We start from the raw sequence: 20,163 nt of genomic DNA on the forward strand, positions 1-20,163 counted from the left end.
AAATATTAGAAAATATAGATCCGACACTATCTGACGTCGGTGTCCGAGTCTCGTAATGATTTGCAAAGATGAGCAGCTGGCTTCCTTCCCTGAGTGTCCACTGCGATGTTTACTAAAGAAGAGAGTACAGCTTCTTTGGTATCTTGTAACTGGAGTGATAAACTGACTTTTGTTGACGAAGTCACTGGCATCAGGTGATTGATGCAACAGAGATGAGAACTTAGATGCTCTGAAATACGATACAAGTGTCCGTTTCCATCAGCGCCTATACGTCATGTGACTGTCAGGATAATATCAGTCAAGAAAATCCATCGGAATCCTTCAGACTCAACGTCAAGATGGAGGCTGCACTTGAACAAGTGCTAAGATTCCTCCTGCCTGTCACTGCCAAGAATGAAGTCACCGGGTAGCAGACTCAGCTCCTTCTGCTTTGTGCAGCCAAGGCTGCTCCTTAGCAACCAGTGTCGACAATTGGGTTGCCAAGGAAACCAGAAAGCCCAATTTATAAAACTATGAAACAAAGCAACTGTAAAGGCTATGTTAGACACAGAAGGTGACTCTATTCTTATCATTGCTACTGAATTCCTGCCAGCGAAGTGGTGCAAATATTTTATTTTTAAATGTTTAAGGAAAAAAACGAATTTTAACGTATACCACAGTACTCCCTGTCCTCCGCATCTTTCTGCAGAAAGGGGGCAAATGCAATTTTTTTCAGATTCAAATGGAGCATCAAAAACTTGCTTTTTTTTTTTTAAAAAAAAAAACAGGTGGTTCTTGAAGGTGAAGAATATTTTTGGAGTCACCTGCAAAGTATAAATTCCTTTCAATTCACAAGCAGAATTCTGTTGACTCTGTTCCTGTACATCAAGTAGATGTATTTGCCAGGTTCATTTCCATTAGGTCTTTCTTATTCTTGCTATGGTTTCCTGAGTATCGCATTTTTCTCATGTAGGGGAAATGGAAGTGAGCACAGAATGAAGGGAAAATACGAATGCGGATGAAACCAATAAAATGTAGGGATTACTTGTCAGCAGTGTCTGACTATATTGGGAAATCAAGCATATGTCATAAGCCACCAACTGTCTTATAATTTTGAATCCGAAAAAAACTGCAATTTCATTGAGGCAAGTGAAGGAACCATGTCTGTGAAAAATTTCTCTCTATCGTCTGCCTCTTGAGATAGATCATTTCTGTACTGCTAGGGCCTTGGGTGAGCTATTTAACCTGTGAACCTCAAATCCTTTTCCATGAAATGTTGATGGAATTAATAAGAATTAAATGAGACTGTATGACTAATATTCGAAGCACAGGGCAGGCACTAAATAAATGCTAGGACTGTCTTACCGAACGCCCCCCCCCCGCCACAATACATCTTGTATTTCTCATCCTCATGTTTTTAATTTTTAATTGTCATTTTTTGATTTAGATATCTTATTCATATATAAATATCCAAAAAAGATTAGTAAAAAATAGCAGCACAAGGAAGCCTGCTTCTGCCACATTTATCCCATGTTGGTTTTACCACATGGGTTCTTCACTGTTCTGGATGTCTTTTCTATTTCAATAACATGGTATAAAAATAAAGGATCTACAGAGTGCAAAGGATAAAGGATTTCTCTTTCAGACAGCATTCATCATGCTTGTTTTAAATGCCTAAGACCCCTTTCTTTTTCTTAAGCATAAATAGAATGAACAGAAATAGTTGTCTAAACAAAATCTTGAACAAGGAGAAAATTATGGTTCCAAATGGACACAAAGAAATGCTGAATGAGGTAAGTGTGCCAACTCCGTTATGTTAATAATGGCAAAGACGCCCTTTTTCTCTTGTCTCCTTGGAACAGGCAGAACTAGTAATTATGGGCACATTCACAATTGTCACATACCTTAATTTCAAATATCGCCTTTACCCCCCTGGTCAGCACCACTGCATAAAACCAGTTCTTGAAAATTGCTGACTGCCCAATGATCAAAATAATCTGAAAATTAACACAAGTATTCATGTGCTGAATCCTGAAAAAGCTCTGCCTGCATTTGAGGTCTCTCCCCTCTGTGATTATGAACCCTTGCGATTCTGTTGTCCTGACAACTTACATAATCTATTCTACCAGAACAACTTTTCAAACCTGGTTCTCCCTGGTCAAATATAAAGATCCCCCTTCTTGAAAGGATATTAATTCAATGATTTGCTGACTCCTTGCGATCTGCACAGGGCCATTCCAAATGCCAAGGAAGGAAAGAGACACAAGAATATCATTTTAAATTGAGACATCTTGTACAACGCGCTCTCCCGACGAGGCAATCCCCTCAGTTCCAGCCCCCCCTGGCTGTTACTCTGCTTCCCCAGCTTCCGCACCAACAGTTTCCTAATAATGGCAAAGTCCTGATTCCAACAGCAGCTGCAATGGTTACAAATTCAGGTGGCACTTGCCGCCTGCACCTCACATGGCTAACGTCTCCCCACTAGCCCGGGCTCTGCCCTGTGAGCAAACATTCACCAAGGCACCTCCGTCTTCTCTGCGACACCCTCTTGAGTGTCTGAAGATGGTTATCCTGTCTAAGAAAGAAGAAGGGACTGATACCCAGATTATAGCTCCTGCTTTCACATCTTCCTAAGAAATTTCAAATAAATCACTTAACCCTCTAACCTTACCTGACCTACGTAAGACAGATCTAATAATCCTTCTACAGGGGGCTGGTGAGGAGGGAGAGAGAGAGAGGAAGGAGAAGTAGCCAGAGGAGTAGAGAAAGTGATGCCCCTTACTGAACACTTGGCAGTAGCACCTCCCCCAGCGCTAAGTGCTTCTCAACCACCCACTGAGGTTCTCGCCCTATTCTAATTTTGCAAACAGATACACCTAGACTCGCCAACGGTGGCGCTGCCTTTAACGCATCACCATATGCTTTGTCTTTTAGACCATCTCTTGCTCTGTGTTTCCCGCATTGGACCCTGCAATGCAAACATGACTGTTTTCCAGCCTCAACAGTTGCGTCGACTACTCCTTATGTAAAATGGATCCGGGAACTCTCAGCAATCTTATTGTCCTCCACTAGACACATGCTGGTCTGCCAACATCCCCTAGAAATGAGACAATTCACTAACTGTTTACCGACAGGATGTTAAATGCCCAACATGCTGCCACTGGAGAGAGCAGAGAGAAACAGACCGTCCTTGTCCTCTGGCTGCTAGAAGTCTATTAGCACAAAAGACACATCAACAGAAAGAAAGAATACAAAGATGATTACCAAAGGCGAAAGCAAGGTACAAAGGAACAAAGTGGAAGGAAGGAGGGCCAGATGGGGTCAGCACTGCACACCCAGGCTGGTCACCTGGAGGAAGGCAGTGACAGGGTCACCCCGAACCCCACCGCCCCCCAACACGAATGAATACGTTACAAGCCAATGACATTTCTCTTTTAAAAATACATGAGAGAATCCTGCTATTTCAAGGGAGCTTAGTACGAATTCTTCTGTAAAACAAATAATCACTTATTTTTCCCATGACCATATCTGGATTCTCAAATAGTGAATTCATATAAAATAGGGCACGAGTTTAAGCAAATGTGAAGAAAGGCATCAGCATTTATCTGGTTCTAGATTCTGAAACAAGCCTACATTTATCAGAAAAATGACTGTCTTACCTAGCTTTTCAGGCATAAGATGCTTTTGGTAAGCTCTGACTTGCCATCTTACTTCTTGGTAAATAAAATACCTTTCACCATTTCGTGAATATCAATTCCTAATCATTTAAATGAGTCGTATGCATATCTCCAGTAAATTGCTTCTCTGGTATTCCTTCACATTGTCTGATACACATTTATTAATCAGCCTATCAACCAAATTTTCCTTTTTACTCATTCACAGGATACTGTCTAAAATTAGTTTAGTAAGAGTCTGGTAAGGAAAAAAAAATTTTGTTACACATTACAAGAACCTGATTTGTGATGTTCCACACGAAAGCAATACAGGCATATATATACCTTATCCAGTGCTTGGGAAGCCACATATGTCTCGGAGTTCTGGGTTTTTCAGCTTTTAGAAAAATAATTCATTGCTTGTCCCTGCCAGTAGATCTGAGGCAGTTTCCCATGATCAGCCCATTAATAATTCTGTAGTGACATAGATATATTCCTATCAGGTGAGATAACTGTGACTACCAAACAGGCTTGCATCAACGCGGTCAGGTTTTGCCAACAAATGAGGAATGAAAAAAAATCCATTTCTACAGCTTTTTGGGATTGGAAATAGCAGAAAATGGACTGTGGGCCTGTACTAAAGGTGATTGAGAGTTAATGGGAAAGGAAGAAAGGAAAGTAGGCCCAGGACTAACTAGCCCGTGGGGGTAACCAGTGGTACGATGAAGGGGCCCAAGAGAGGAAAACAAAAGATCAAAGCAACAGCATCAAAACCAAGAGAATATGACATCATCACGGAAGATTAAAGTAGAAGGAAAATCAAGATGGAAATATCTGTTCATGCAAAAAAAAAAAAAAAAAAAAAAACCCAGAAACATAGAGGAACCAGTAAACAAGCCGCTTCAGCCACCTGGGCTCCCTTACGAAGCCCTGGGAGAGTACAAACCCTCGGCAAACAGTCATCAAGGTCAACGGCATTTTGAACCTGATCTGTCCGTCTCCTTAGTGGTCTAGAATTCAGCCAGCTTTTCCAGATGGTACTTGAGTTTCTACCAGTCTCGGTTTAGAAACACGCTAGATAAACAGTGTATTATTTCCATAGTCGGCCTGACTTTAGATTTGGCGTCTTACTTAATCTCAGACATTGGTCTATAATATCACGTTTCCAGTGAGATTTCCAGATATTTTTGCCCACACCACTTTAACTTTCGCTCTCTTGTTCTAAGATAGGGTGTCCCTTTCTATTGCTGGGAAGTAAGGATGTGGGCTTTAAAGCAGTGGTTCTCAACCGTGATGGGCCCCCCTCCCCCAGCCTGGATAAGGACATGTGATCATGTCTGGAGAAATTGTTGATAATGGGGGCGGCGGTAGTGGTGGCGGCTCTACTGCGATCTAGCGGGTAGAGGCTATAAATGCTGTAACACATCCTACGATGCACAGGTCATCTCCCGCCAACAAAGCCTTGTCTGGCCCCAAATGTCAGCAGTGCAAGATTGAGACACCGTGTTTTAAATGATCACAGACTTTTGACAGACGTTGTACATCACTCATCACAAAGCAAGCATTTCAATGCATATGGAAATTTAGTGTAACATTAATTAAAAAGTTAAAAAGAAAGCAACTTTAAAGAGAAAAAATATCAGAATTAAATAATGATTAACATAATGAAGCTAAGAACTCAATTTGACGTAAGTATATCTTCCCCAAAGCATTCCTTTTTCCTAACACCTCATTCGTATAACCCAGTATCATAAACTCTTACAAAGATAAGTTGAATTTTGAAGACACAATCTCGTTTCTTGGTCATTGTTAAATAACAGTTTGGTTAGATTATGAAAAGATCTCATGAAGCAGAAAAAAAAATTCAAAGTCACATATTTTTAAGAAATTAAGTATGCTGAAACATACTTAAGAAGACCACCCACAGTTCAAAAGAACAGAGGGTGGCTTTGAAATGCAGATTTTCACAGTTCCAATTTAAAAGTCATACACAGAAAATGGGGTCTTTAAAAAGCAGGTACTCGCTTGGCAGAAATGGCATTCTTGGGAGAGTTTCATTGTTCTAGAATTGAAAGCTGTGTGCCCGGGTAGAAAGCACTGGAAACTAATCACGATCCCTACCTCCTGCATCCACCTCCACATCACAGGCACACAAAGGCCTCACCACTCACAAAGGTTTGCCTGGAGCCGTGGCTCAAATACGCTCTCCCTTCTTCCAGGAAAAATCACAACATGTATTCAATTAAGTAGGAAGACTGTAGAAATTAAACAGAGGGATTGATTTGCGTAGGCATTCTTTAGGGAAAAAAAATTTTTTTTTGGTCTTTTGTCTTTTTAGGGCTGCACCCACCACAGCATATGGAGCTTCCCAGGCTAGGGGTCCAATTGGATCTGTAGCCGCTGGCTTACGCCACAGCCACAGCAACGCCAGATCCGAGCCAAGCCGTGTCTGCGACCTACACCACAGCTCATGCCAACGCCGGATCCTTAACCCACTGAGCAAGGCCAGGGTTCCTAGTCGGATTTGTTTCCGCTGCACCAAGACGGGAACTCCATCTTTAGAGAAAACTTTATTTCCTTTTAACGTTCCGTTTGCTCTAGTCACCGGTGGAGAGGACCTGCAGGCACTGGCTAAACATCACCGAATGAGGATGAAGAGCTTTCCAACTGTCCTCTCCAGATAACCTCATCTTAGTGATGACTTGGACATGTCATCTGTCACTTAACATCTCAAAAAAGTGTATACGAAGGAGCCATTTCCCCAGATGCACCGCATCAAGAAAGCCTGGTGGTCTCTCCAAAAGCCTCCCCTCCTAAAACATCAGTGGAAGTTACTGTCCTTGTTTAGACCCCATGAGAGCAAGTTCCAAACCTCGCTGAAATGAAAGCAGGCAGAAAACAGTAGTTACTTATACAGTTTCATGTAAGAGTCAGGAGTTCCCCGTTGGCCTAGAGGTTAAGGACCCAGCGTTGTCATTGCTGTGGCATGGGTTCGATCCCTGGTCCAGGAACTTCTGCATGCCATGGGCAGAGCCAAAAAAAGTCAAATCCATACACTGGATTATATAAACAGCTGCGCCAGATGAACCCCAGTTACCCAGCGAGCATGTTCTCCTCTGCATTCCTCATTCTGCTTCCTTGCTCCCCTGCAGACAGAAGCAGGTGGCTACTGAGAGAAAAAGGCAACAGGTGCCTCAGAAACCCAGTGCCTGATGAGTCAGAAGTTACAGTTACAAGGAATAGGCTCTGACCACAAAAGTTTTTTAAAAAAATCTTTTGAGTGTAAGAATCTTTAAAATCTCAGTTGAATTCCCCAACCACCTGTTCATTGGAAACAATGGACTCACACACTCCAAACTGTTATTTAACAAGTCCTAGCTGAAGGGCAGTTCAAAAAGTAAACAACTCATTCTTCACTGGGCCATAAGAAGCAAGTCTCTTATTTAAGGAGGAAATGCTCAGTTATCTTTACAGATCAAGATAGTGGCCTCAAGCCCCAAACGGTCTCTGCCAGAGCCTCTCAGCTCTAGGTCAGTGGTTATCAAAGGGCTAGGAAGTTCTCTGAAGTCTACTGGGAATTCCTAGTTTGATTTTAACTGACCCATGGGTTCACGTCTCTACTACTTCTCTTCCATTTTATCATTAAATACTCTCTAGAGTTCCTCTCCAGCTCAGCTCCAATCCCCATTCCGTCCGTCAACCTAAGCAACAAAGATAATGGCATTCACCATCCAGACGACGATCACGAAAATCTACATGGTAATAACATGTCCACTGCCTCGGCTGTCAGTGACTGCCCATGCAGTCATCAAAATACTGTAAACATGACAAACACGACTCACCAAGATCAAACATCCAATTGTACTGTTCACACCCCAGTCAATGTGTAAGATCACCATGTCATAAATAATTCATGGAACTCCATCAGAAATAATACCTTCCTTTGAGTTTTCTCATTCATTTTTTTTTTCAATTCAACACATATTTACTAAGAACCTACTGTGCACCCTCCACTATGGTACTGGGGGCTGGGCTTCTTATCCCTCCTCTTGATCCTTTAAGGTGGGGTTGGGAAACTTGTTTCTCTAAGATGCTCTGGTCATTTGGTTAAGCACAAGATTAGTGATGATAGATAGTTAGGTAGCAGGCCTATATATAGTGATACATAGCTATGTATGTCTCCAAGTCAATAGGTTAACTTCCTCTTGGGTTTTGCTAAGTTTCTTTGTTGTTGTTATTTTTGTAACATAATTAGAATGTGCTAGAAAGCATAGAGATGGGTCATATTGAGACTGTCTTGAACAACCGTTTTTAAGAAAAGGAAGAAAGCTAAATTTATTTGTCTCTTGGAATTAAAACGATTAGGGTATATGGACACAGGGTTAGACAATTACAAAGGAAAAGTCAAATAATCCCTGAGGTATTAAAAACATGCAGGAATAGGAGTAAACATGCATGGATGATTTTTCTCTGGCAGAATGAAAAGACTGAGGAAAAAGATGAGATACAAAGGTCAACAGACAGTGGCCAGATCCACCTTCTTCCACTGCCTTTATCCCCATACAGTTAATGATTCTTGGTTTTGAAACTGGACCACAAGGGACAACATCTGGATGTCTGATTTTTTCAAATCACTGATATGCACCAGGGCACAATCGTGCAGAAATCTTTCAAAACTTCTTATGCATAGTCTGCTGAAAGTTATGGCTAAAAAGAGGAGACAAGAAACAAACCTGAAGTTTTAGAAGTATTCTTAGAAGAACCACTAAGCTAAGAGCACAGAAGTGGAAGGAAGTTATACAGGTGGGGGATAAAAGCCCAGATCTGCAAACAGTTATTCTATTTCAAGGTCTGTCCTGCAGAACTGTACTTCACAGAAGTTAGTTACACTTGTGACAACCACAATCGTGCTATTATTATCTACGCTCCCACTAAATTCCTATTAGAAAGACTACCTACAAGCAATCAGTATGTCCTGTTAACAAAAATGAAAACTAAGCAAGGTATAAAAACTGGTGTGAGAGTAACAGCAAGCCAACGCAAAACGCTCTTCACTACTATTGATACACGGCATCTAGTTTTGTTTTTTAGAATCTACTCCTGGGATAGACTCATACATACTGCTTTCCCATCATCAAAAATTATTATTTAAATGTCAGATGATTAGATAAATCAAGAAGAGACTCTGAAAACACATCTATAAATAGATATTATCTGTTGAGGAAAACAAATGCCTTATTTTCACCTTATTGCCAAAAATAAATTCTTAATAAATGGTTTTTCTCATTTAAAAAAAATTTATTAAAGTATAGTTGATTTACAATGTTGTCAATTTTTGCTGTACAGCACAGTGGCCCAGTCATACACATATATACATTCTTTTTCTCATATTATCTTCCATCATGTCCTGTCACAAGTGATTGGACATGGTTTCCTGTGCTATACAGCAGGACCTCATTGCTTATCCATTCTCATTTTAATACTTCGCATCTACTAACCCCAAACTCCTAGTCCATCCCACTCCCTCCCCGCTTCCCCTTGGCAACCCCAAGTCTGTCCTCCAGGTCTGTGAGTCTACAGAACAGAAATAGACTCACAGATGTTTTCTTGTTTTCCTTTTCTTTTTGGCCATGTCCATAGCACGCAGAAGGTCTCAGGCCAGGGATCAAACCCACACCGTGGAAGCAACCCAAGCCACTGCAGTGACAATGCCAGATCCTTAACCCACTGAGCTGCAAGGGAACTTCTAAATTATGTTTTAAGTATCCACTTTGAGATAAACTTAGATACTATAAATATGCCTGAGGACTCCCAAAGTAATATTTTTATCAACATTTTAAGTGATTTTTAATCTCAAAATTATGTAAATAAAATATACTGATTTTTCCTCCCTAGGAGGAGCGTGAAACAAAAGGCTACATGCTCTAAAAGTTCTCTTCGGACACGTTCACCTTCTGTCTTCATCCTTAAAATATATTTCTACTGTGAACAAACCAAATGACACAAAGCAAATTAACCTTTACGGAGTCCACTCCCACCTTCTTTCTCAAAGGTAGTATTTCGTCGATTTGTTGTGGCATTTTCTAACTTTTTTCCTTCATATACATAATCCTTAGGTTGTTTTTTACTTTATTTTTTTTTTTGTATTTTACTATGAAGGAAACCATACTGCATATATTTTGCAAATTGCTTTAATAAAAGAAGAAATTACAAAAGGTAAACAAAGGCCAGAAGCCAGGTCTGCATCACTGTCCCCAAAGAGACAAAGTCCATCTGTAATTATCTTTAAAGTTTCAAAGTTCCCGTGACTGCTCATGTTTGACCTAATCTGCCCTAACACTGTTTATCAGAAATCAAGCCCCTAATTAATGCACATTATCCTTTAAAACTGAAGGAATAACTACCAATATCCTGATGTTATTGCATGAAATTACAGTTGGGATAAACCAAGAAAGCTACAATCTGCCATTAAGCAGAGTAAGCGTGCCAGCTGCTGAAGATGATTTGAAAAGGGCAGAGACAGCCACAACGAGCATCTCGAAGCATCATGGCACGAAATCCGGAAGCTGTCCTTCCCTCCATTCTTTCTTTGGATTCCTATTATCTTGGTGCTTGGGCAACTCTGAATAGAAAGATAAGAACCCCAAAGAGAATATTTCACTTGCATATTGTGCATTTTCAATTAGTTACCCATGAATAAAATGCATACTTATGCGAAGTAATGTATTCTTACTTCAGGAAAAAGGTCTATATGAACCAAATTTTGTGGCACTTGGCACAAGGTTGGAGGCTTTTGGTAAAAAGTACTGTGGTTACCCTCCACCAGGTATGAAACACTCCACCAGGTATGAAACACTCATCCTCCACCAGCTACAATTAGTTCCTCTTCCCCGTTCAACTCAGCAGCCAGGGCCACTGTTTACCCTTCTGAAATCCCTGTTTGCCAGTTATCAGCATTACTTAATTAGTTCCTTGAACAGACCAAGGAAATGGCAGGCACTGCTTCTCTGCCTTACAACACCCCCTGCACTAGCTCTCCACAATCCACTTTGGACAATCCAGGATCGCCTGAGCTGCAGAACACCTCGCCCACCTCAACTCAGTGTCAGGTAGAGCACAGGGGGAAAGAGTGTCGGTTCCCAGAGACACGTGCAGAGAAAGACCCAGAGGCCGCCCACTTAAGCTTTGAAAACACCCTCAGTGGTGCAGAGGGTTTGCAAGTCTCTACAAACGATGCAGTCTGCAACAAAATGGCATTGATCTTGAGCACAGGTGTTGCTACAAGGAAAATAAGCCTTTGTAAAGGGACCTGAGATCTTTTCGTCCATGTTGCAATTAAGAGTTAGAAGAAGGTGCTATATACTGCACTGGTAATCAACCCTGACCATCTCCTAGACAAGCGTTGGTGGGCACAGACATATAAGCCCCATCCTTTGATTATAAGCAATTTGTAGCTCAATGGTGGATCCAGATGTGTAAAGATGGGTCGATCCAGAGATGTGCCAGGTGGACTGTGGGCACGCAGGAGCTGATCTGCAGACACTGCTGCCTTTTTTCCCCACTAAGAAGCCTCCTGTCTTCTCCTCACTCCCTTCTAACAGGGAGCACTGGGCTGGGGGAGACAAGGGCAAATGAGATCCCTAGCGCTAGAGACGCCATCCTGCTGTGGACATACCTTCTCTCAGGGTTCGGTCAGGGCTGGTGACAACGGCCCCAGGAAACAAGCAGAGGAAAACAAGGTAGGCAGAGACCAGAGAGCGAGGGACACAAAACCTGTGGGGCTTTTTTTGCTTGTTTGTTTTTAGCACAAAATTTAGGGTAGCCCTTGGGCAGTACCAGAGTGTCCATGTATAAAGGATGCTTTGGCTGGATCTGAACGGTATTTTTTAGAAACATGATGTGGGAAAATGGTGAAGGTACCCGTGGTTTTCCTGTTTTTTCCTACCTACAGACTCAACTTCACCTTTGCAGACTCATCTTTTTATACAGAGAGCTGGCTCTAAGGACAGAGGCCAAGTCCAGAGCGGGATGAGCAGCCATGGAGACTGGCACCCCCACTGGGGGCAGGAGAGCTGGCTGCTACCATGGTGCCAGAGAGGAACTTGACCCTGGGCCTTCAAGAGCAGTCCAGGCTTAAGGCTTTTCCTGAAGCCTTTTTTTTTTTTTTTTTTTTTTTAATGTGAAAGGCTTCCAGAAAGTTTTGTTAAATGTCTTTGCCCTTAGCTCTGCTGTGGGGAGTGAAAGGCCAGCTCTGTTCCCTGATGGAAAAGAGGGGGTACGGGGCATAGAGCCGCAGTCTGGGAAAGCGGTGGCACAGTGGTGAACCGTGCCCTGCAGGAGGGCCAGGCAGCCCGGGCACCTAGGCCAGCTGAACGGGGAGGGCTGGCCAGGAGGGTCTGCTGGACGGGCAGGGGCTCCCGGCAGCACCTGAAGACTCTGAGGGAGCAGAATCTTCACATCTGTGCTAGAAAAATATCTAAGTCTCTCGACAAAGCCAAGCACTTTATTCTACTGCTGAGAAGCCCCGTGACGACCACATTTCCATTTACATCTTAGCTCATAATAGCTGCCTATTCTTAGCCTCGCTTTTTCTAGTACAACCATTTTCTCAGCCCACACCTAATGTCTGTTTCAATGCGCCTACAGACTCTAAATGCGTATGAATACTTTTAAAAATAGGTGAAATGTTCAATATCACTGATTATGAGAGAAATGCAAATCGAAACTACTAGGAGGTACCACCTCACACCAGCCAACATGGGCATCATTAATAAGTCCACAAATAACAAATAACAAATGTTGGAGAAGGTGTGGAGAAAAGGGAACCCTCCTGCAATGTTGGTGGGAATGTAAACTGGTGCAACCACCATGGAAAAAGGTATGGAGGTACCTTAGAAAACTGTACATAGAACAATCATGACTCAGCAATCCCACTCTTGGGCATATATCCAGACGAAACTTTCCCTGAAAAAGACACATGCACCTGCATGTTCACTGCAGCACTCTTCACAATAGCCAAAACATGGAAACAACTTAAATGTCCATTGACAGAGGAATGGACTAAGAAAATATGGTATATATACAAAATGGAATACTACTCGGCCATAAAAAAGAACAAAATAATGCCATTTACAGCCACATGGATGGAACTAGAGACTTCCATACTTCTCATATGGAACAAGCAAAGTAAGTCAGAAAGAGAAAGACAAATATCATATGATGTCACTTGTATCTCGAATCTAATATATGGCACAAATGAACCTTTCCACAGAAAAGAAAATCCTGGACATGGAAAAAAGACTTCTGGTTGCCAAGCGGGAGGGAGTGGGATGGACTGGGAATTTGGGGTTAACAGATACAAACTATTGCCTTTGGAACGGATAAGCAATGAGATCCTGCTGCGTAGCACTGGGAACTATATCTAGTCACCTACAATGGAGCATGATGATGTGAGAAAAAAAAATGTATACATGTATGTGTGACTAGATCACCGTGCTGTACAGTAGCAAACTGACAGAACACTGTAAACTAGCTATAATGGAAAAAGTAAAAATCATTATAAAATTTAAAAATATCAATAACCAGTGAAAGAAATACATTTTTATTCTACATTTTTCAAGAACACTCTCAATCTACTTACCATCATTGGCACTATTTATATTTGCAAGTTTGGGGCGGGGGGAGCCTGAAATTTTTTTTTTTTTTTTTTTGGCTTTTTGCCTTTTCTAGGGCCGCTTCCCACAGCATATGGAGGTTCCCAGGCTAGCGGTTGAATCAGAGTTGCAGCTGCCAGCCTATGCCAGAGCAAGAGCAACACGGGATCTGAGCCGCGTCTGCAACCTACACCACAGCTCACGGCAACGCCAGATCCTTAACCCACTGAGCAAGGCCAGGGACCGAACCCACAACCTCATGGTTCCCAGTCAGATTCGTTAATCAGTGTACCACAACAGGAACTCCCAGAATCATTCCTATGCTTCAGGGGCAGACTTTTTTTTTTTCCCTATCTTCAATGGGCCTGATTTCTGGCCCATCTGCAATCGCTCCTCCTCTGGGTCATCTCAGACATTTGTGAATAATATTAAAGTTCTTCCCTGCTTGACCAGAACACCTCGCCTGATAAACTGCTGGGCCAGCCAGGAGGACAGGCCCACTGCCTGAGGATCCAGGGGCCTGCCAGCTCTGCAGAGAAACCCAGGCCTTTCCCTGCTCTGCTCTGTGCACTTACTGTAACTCTACCTACTTTCAGAACAACAATCTTGTTCCAACTCAGTTTCTTTCCAGTTCAATCTCCATGATTCCCTGGCCATCTTCGCCACAGGACTGTCGTCCACCAGGAAGCCCAGGCTGCCCGTTTGTGGCGCGTCCCTCTTTGCTCCAAGTTCCCCGGGACCCTTCTCTTCCCACCGCAGCTCTCTGGTAAAGACATCTTCTTTTCTCTTCTTCCTTTCATTTTTAAAAAATTTTATTTCATTTTAATATTTATTTTCGGCCACACTCACAGCATGTGGAAGTTCCCAGGCCAGGGACTGAACACCCACCACAGCAGTGATAAGGCCAGATCATTAACCCGCCAAGTCACCAGGGAATTCCTGATTTTAATTTAAAATTTTTTTTGTTCACTGTACAAAGAAACATACAACAGGTAGTTCTGGTTATTTTAATCTCCCCAACTCTTTTTTCGTTTCAGGGGCACTGACTCTTGCTTCACACCAGCAACATCTGGCCCAGTTTAGGGCCTTTTTTCCCCCATGTGTCGAACATGAAACAAGACAAAACCTTGTTCCCGCTGGGATCAGAGTGATTCCGACAAGAGTCGCGGGCAAGGGTGACACCACTTTGCTCTCCAGGCGGCAGCTGAGAGAACCCAAGCTTTTTACTCTGCTGGTGATGCAGCATTACCGAGGGGAGGATTCACCAGTGTCGGTAACCCGGACTCTGGGTTTCCCGTCACCTCAGGCCGCACATGTGCCGCATGCGTGCCGCACGCCCGGTGGGGATGAGCAGTAGGTTGACTGTCTTTTACTGTTTTGAAAGGTCACTGCACTTTACCTCTGAGAGCTGTGAGAGGCCCTCCACCACACTATAAAGCGTAACGGGGAGACCTAGCAGCTGCAGGTTTCCTGATGTGCTAAGGAAAAGTACTCAACCTTCCTGGATCTGGTGAAGGATAAACACAAGAAGGGAAATACTTATCTTTGGGTCTGGACAGGCAGGGCTTCCTGGATAAAAATCCTCACAGCCCTGAGATGCTGGACCTAGGACCTGACGGGGGTGTGCATTCTCCACTTACAGGGAAGACGTCTAAACACTCCCGAGAAGCTGTCTTAGGAGAGGCGTCCCCAGGAAGACAGGATGGAGGGCATGTGAAGCAGAGGGCACGGGACCATAGGGGTTAGAGATAGCAACGTGCACATGAGAAAGTGCTCAGTGTCCCTAATTATGAGAGAAATGCAAATCACAACTACAGTGAGGTACCACCTCACACCAGTCAGAATGGCCATCATTCATAAGTCTACCAATAACAAATGCTGCAGAGGGTGTGGAGAAAAGGGAACCCTCCCTCACTGTTGGTGGTACAACCACTATGGACAACAGTATGGAGGGTCCTCAGAAAACTAAATATAGAACCACCACACGATCCAGCAATCCCACTCCCGGCCAGATATCCCAATAAAACCACAATTCAAAAAAAATACATGCACCCCCTAGTTCATAGCAGTACTATTTGCAACAGCCAAGACATGGAAACAACCTAAATGTCCACCAATGTATGAACAGATTAAGAAGATGTGGTATATATACACAATGGAATACTGCTCAGCCATAAAAAAGAACAAAAATAATGCAATATGTGGCAACATGAATGCAACTAGAGATTCTGGTACTAAGGGAAATATGTCAGAAAAGAAAGACAAATACCATATGATGTCACTTATATCTGGAATGTAAAATATGGCACAAATGAACCTATCTACAGAATAGAAACAGACTCACAGACACAGAGACTTGTGGTTGCCAAGGGGGCGAGGAAGTAGGATGAACGGGGAGTTTGGGGTGAGTAGATGCAAACTATTCCATTTAGAATGGATAAGCAATGCGGTCCTACTGTATAGCACAGGGAAGCATATTCTCTTGGGATAGACCGCGACAGAAGACAATATAAGAAAGGGAATGTATTGGGTCACTTTGCTGTACAGTAGAAACTGGCACGACATTGTAAATCAACTAAACTTCAAATTAAAAGAAAGAAAGAAAGAAAGAGCAAGCTGCCTGGAGAATTGGGGAGGAGAGGGCACCTGGGGAAATGGCAAGAAATGAGGGTTGACGGGGAGAAAGGGCCCACATCTTGAAAGGTTTTACAGGCCGTGCTGGGACAAAACCTGCTGTGTCTTCTAGGGCGCCCTCTGGAGGCAGCATGGAGCACAGGGCCCAGGGAAAGAGGCAGGAAGCAGAGAGCAGCTAGGGAACTTGCACAAGGGTCCAGGCCACCAGTGAGAGCACAGAGAAGGGGAACTGGATTCCCAAAGCAGCTCTAGGGCACATCGGGTGATTCGCTAAGGGACTTGCCAGATATGGGAACTCAGTGTAAGAAAAGGAACCATGTCTGGATGATTCTCAGGTTCTAAAGAGGCAAATGGAAACGGAGGAGAAACAAGAGAGGAGAGCAGTGCGATCTTGTGCTCCTACCTGCCTTGCTCCCCAGCCCCCTCACCACCCCACACCAACGGCCAGTCCCCTCTTCTGCTCCAATGCCACAGGACTCAGCACTTAGCACAGGGAGCTGTACCCCTTTGTTGAAATGCCTGTCCCTTGCCCTGTACTGAGAGGCCTTGGGGCAGAAGCAGGACCTCAGTCACCTCTGCAACCTAAATGGCTGGCATGCAATGCCTTGTTAGGCGACAATTGCCTGACTCTCAACTTTTTAATCTACCTTTGGCCCTGAGCAGAAAATGATAACCCAAACTTCAGAGAAGTATCATCTGATTGCTTCTCTATATGTTTATAAAGTTAGTCCACAAAAATTATTTTAGTTTCAACGCCCCAGAAGAATAAATAATATAGGCGTTGAGGCAGAAGACAAAAATAACATGGTGTGATTAGCAACAGGTGGCAGTGCTGACCAGACACAACTCCAAACCTGCTTCATTTTTCCCACTGGAAGGCAACAGTGTATCAGAGATCTGGCCCATGAATGATTTGCTAGCTGTGTTACAGCTAACATATTATACAATCCCTCTAAATCTCAGTTTCCTCATCTGTAAAAGAGAAATCAAAATAGAAATTACCTCGAAGAGGTGGTGTGAGGAATAAATTTTATAATGCATTAAAGTGGGTAACACACACGCCCTGCTGACTACATGCCCGCAGTCCTGATGGAGACTGCGTTATTTCACATTTAATAGCACCACTCCGCACCTTGCTGCCCAAACATGGTCCTCACTCATCTGAGATGCTTTTTCTTTCCTTCTCATTCTCTTCACTCTTCCCTTCCTTCCCACACCCAATCAAACCCTAAGTTCTATAAAGTCCACCTTCTCAATATCCCATGCACACTGGTCAAGAGTCCAGACCACACAAAGTCGGCACAAATAAAAGCGACCCTGAAAACAAGACAAATCAAGGGAAAAAGCAGCTGTAGATACGAAGGCCTGGTTCACATCACTGATAATCAGGCCTCATGGAATGAGAGACAGGAGCAATAAAAGTACATTGCAACTAGACACATAATGGCTCCTGGAATGTTCCTGAAATTTCCTTTTTCTTTTCTTTTTTTTTTTAAGGGCCGCTCCCGCGGCATATGGAGGTTCCCAGACTAGAGGTCAAATTGGAGCTGTGGGTGCCAGTCACAGCCACGATCCGAGCTGCATCTGCAACCTGTGGCATGGCTTGCGGCAACAACAGACCCTTAACCCAGGGAGTGGGGGGGAGGGATCGAACCCATGTCCTCATGGGTACTGGTCAGGTTCATTACTGCTGAGCCACAATGGGAACTCCCTGGAATTCTTACTTTTGTATCAGACCTTAAGTATGTAATGGGTTTAAGGATTACCTATTACTTGAAAACAGTGGAAAAGAGTGTTCACGCAACTGACTTTTAAAGTGGACAGGGCACCTTCTTTGGAATCGATCGGCAAATTATTTAAGAAGGCTCCTGGAATAATAAAGTAGGCATATTTTTTGCTTAGATTAACAGAAGTTGTTATGTGGGAAAAACCAACACTTCATTCAGTAATACTTGCTCCCAGGATCTGGGAAGGAATATTTTGCTAAGATGACTCTCCCAGGGGAGGGTTCCATAATGGCTCCAAGTCATCTAGCTAAGTTCTCATATACTGTAATAGGACTTCAATTTTTTAAATGCAAACAACATGGAGTTCCCATGGTGGCACAGGAGATACAAATCCGACTAATATCCATGGGGATGCAGGCTCAATCTTGGCCTCTCTCAGTAGGTCAGGGATCTGACATTGCTGTGGCTGTGGTGTAGGGTGCAGATGTGGCTCAGATCCCACCTTGCTGTGGCTGTGGTGTAGGCCAGCAGTTATAGCTCCAATTTGACCACTAACCCAGGAACTTCCATATGCTGCAAGTGTGGTCCTAAAAAGAAAAAAAAAGAAAAAAAAAAACACTATGTGGTTAAAATATATTAAATGTAAATTCCTTAAATGGAAATTTACCAAGACCTAGTAAAATCTAAGTACCATGTTAGGGACACTGAAGTCCAAGATATTCCCAAGCATACTGTCAACCCTTCCTCCAACAGTCAGTTGCCTCTATGATCCAGGCACCTCGGTTTCTAATCCTCCCGCTTTTCCCAAAATCCCTTCACGGAAATATTCAACCTCTTCAACACCCTAAGCAACTTTTAAATAATCATAACATTTTGAACAATACTTATTTTATTTTATTTTATTTTTTTTGGCTTTAGTTGTTGTTGTTCTTGTTGTTGCTATTTCTTGGGCCGCTCCCGCGGCACATGGAGGTTCCCAGGCTAGGGGTCGAATCGGAGCTGTAGCCACCGGCCTACGCCAGAGGCACAGCAATGCAGGATCCGAGCCGCGTCTGCAACCTACACCACAGCTCACGGCAACGCCGGATCGTTAACCCACTGAGCAAGGGCAGGGACCGAACCCGCAACCTCATGGTTCCTAGTCGGATTCGTTAACCACTGCGCCACGACGGGAACTCCACAATACTTATTTTAAATAAAACATTTTAATTTAAATTCAAAACAACACCAATAGAACTTGGGGAACATTTATGAAGTATAAAGTCTGTTCTTCCCAATCAACCTGTATTATATATTTTCAAGTAATTTTAATTTATAAAGTAAATACACAATTGATCACAAAAAAATTTGAATGACTATTAGACTAGAATCAAATCCATATTAAAGTGTAGATAAGTTAAAAATGTATACTACATAAAAAATAATTTGATATTACAATCAAATCCATATTAAAGTGTAGATAAGTTAAAAACATATATTACATAAAAAATAATTGCTTTTTGGACCTAAGGTACATTTTGCACCAAAATTTTTCATCTTGTTTAATAATAGAGAATTTTAACTTCAGCAATTAAAAAGTAAATTTGAAAAAAGATTTTTTTTTTTTTTTTTTTTTTGGGCTATACCTGTATCACATGAAAGTTCCTGGGAATCAAATCGAAGCTACCACCTACTCCACAGATGCAACAATACCAGATCCTTAACCCAGGGTGCCCAGCAGGAACTCCCGTATTTTCTTTTTAATATGAGTTTCTTAAGTGCTGGAAGCAGCTGAATACACATTATACAAAGTGGCTATTATCACTTTATATTCTGCTCCTTATTAACTACCTACATTTCACCAGCCATTCGTTATGAATATAAATGTAATAATATATGGCTGAGAATGAAACCAATTTAAAGCTATGTAATAAACAAAACCATGTTATAGCTTGTGATGTTCCACTGAGTGATAAACCAGCTGAAATCTCCAGTAACTGCCATGCATGTACACACTCAGGGCTCTACAGTTTATTCCTTTCTAAAAGAAAAAAATTTTAAGCAACAATTGTGTGTGTGTGTGTTTTAAAGATATTAATTAAGATAAATGTCATCCCTGGAACATAGCCATGGGTACTCTAGGGGCTCCAGAACCATACCCATGGGTACTCTAGGGGCTCCAGAACCATAGCCATGGGTACTCTAGGGGCTCCAGAACCATACCCATGGGTACTCTAGGGGCTCCAGAACCATTTGGAGAATCTCCTGCCCAGCACAACAGGATGACAAGCCCTGGTAAATATCTGCTGTCAAAGGAAGGACAATTTAAAGCCAGGAATATGATTTTCTGTAAGTGAAAAATAGATGACAAGAAAAGTGAAATTATCTTGCACCAACTTAAGGCTCCAAGGAGAGGGAAAAAACTAAGGTGTAAAGGGGAAAAGGAAGAGAAAAAAGGAAGCAGGGAGGGTATGAAGAAAGACCGTACATTTGCATCTTCCTCTGTATCGAAGCACCAGCCTTTTGTTCTGATACAGA

The 20,163-nt window shown here is 42.6% G+C and overlaps 1 protein-coding gene across 16 annotated transcripts in view; it reads right to left on the reverse strand.

Annotated features, from left to right (window-relative positions):
• The window catches only part of DCLK1 (doublecortin like kinase 1), a 383,845-nt gene that overhangs the window by 282,357 nt on the left and 81,325 nt on the right, over positions 1-20,163 (reverse strand). The gene's annotated exons all lie outside the window — the stretch shown is intronic.

Source organism: Sus scrofa, chromosome 11, assembly GCF_054392235.1.
Source record: "Sus scrofa isolate SSC_HxYL_T2T_F1_AM1 chromosome 11, Sscrofa_HxYL_maternal_Yorkshire_Landrace_v2.0, whole genome shotgun sequence".
NCBI lineage: Eukaryota > Metazoa > Chordata > Mammalia > Artiodactyla > Suidae > Sus > Sus scrofa.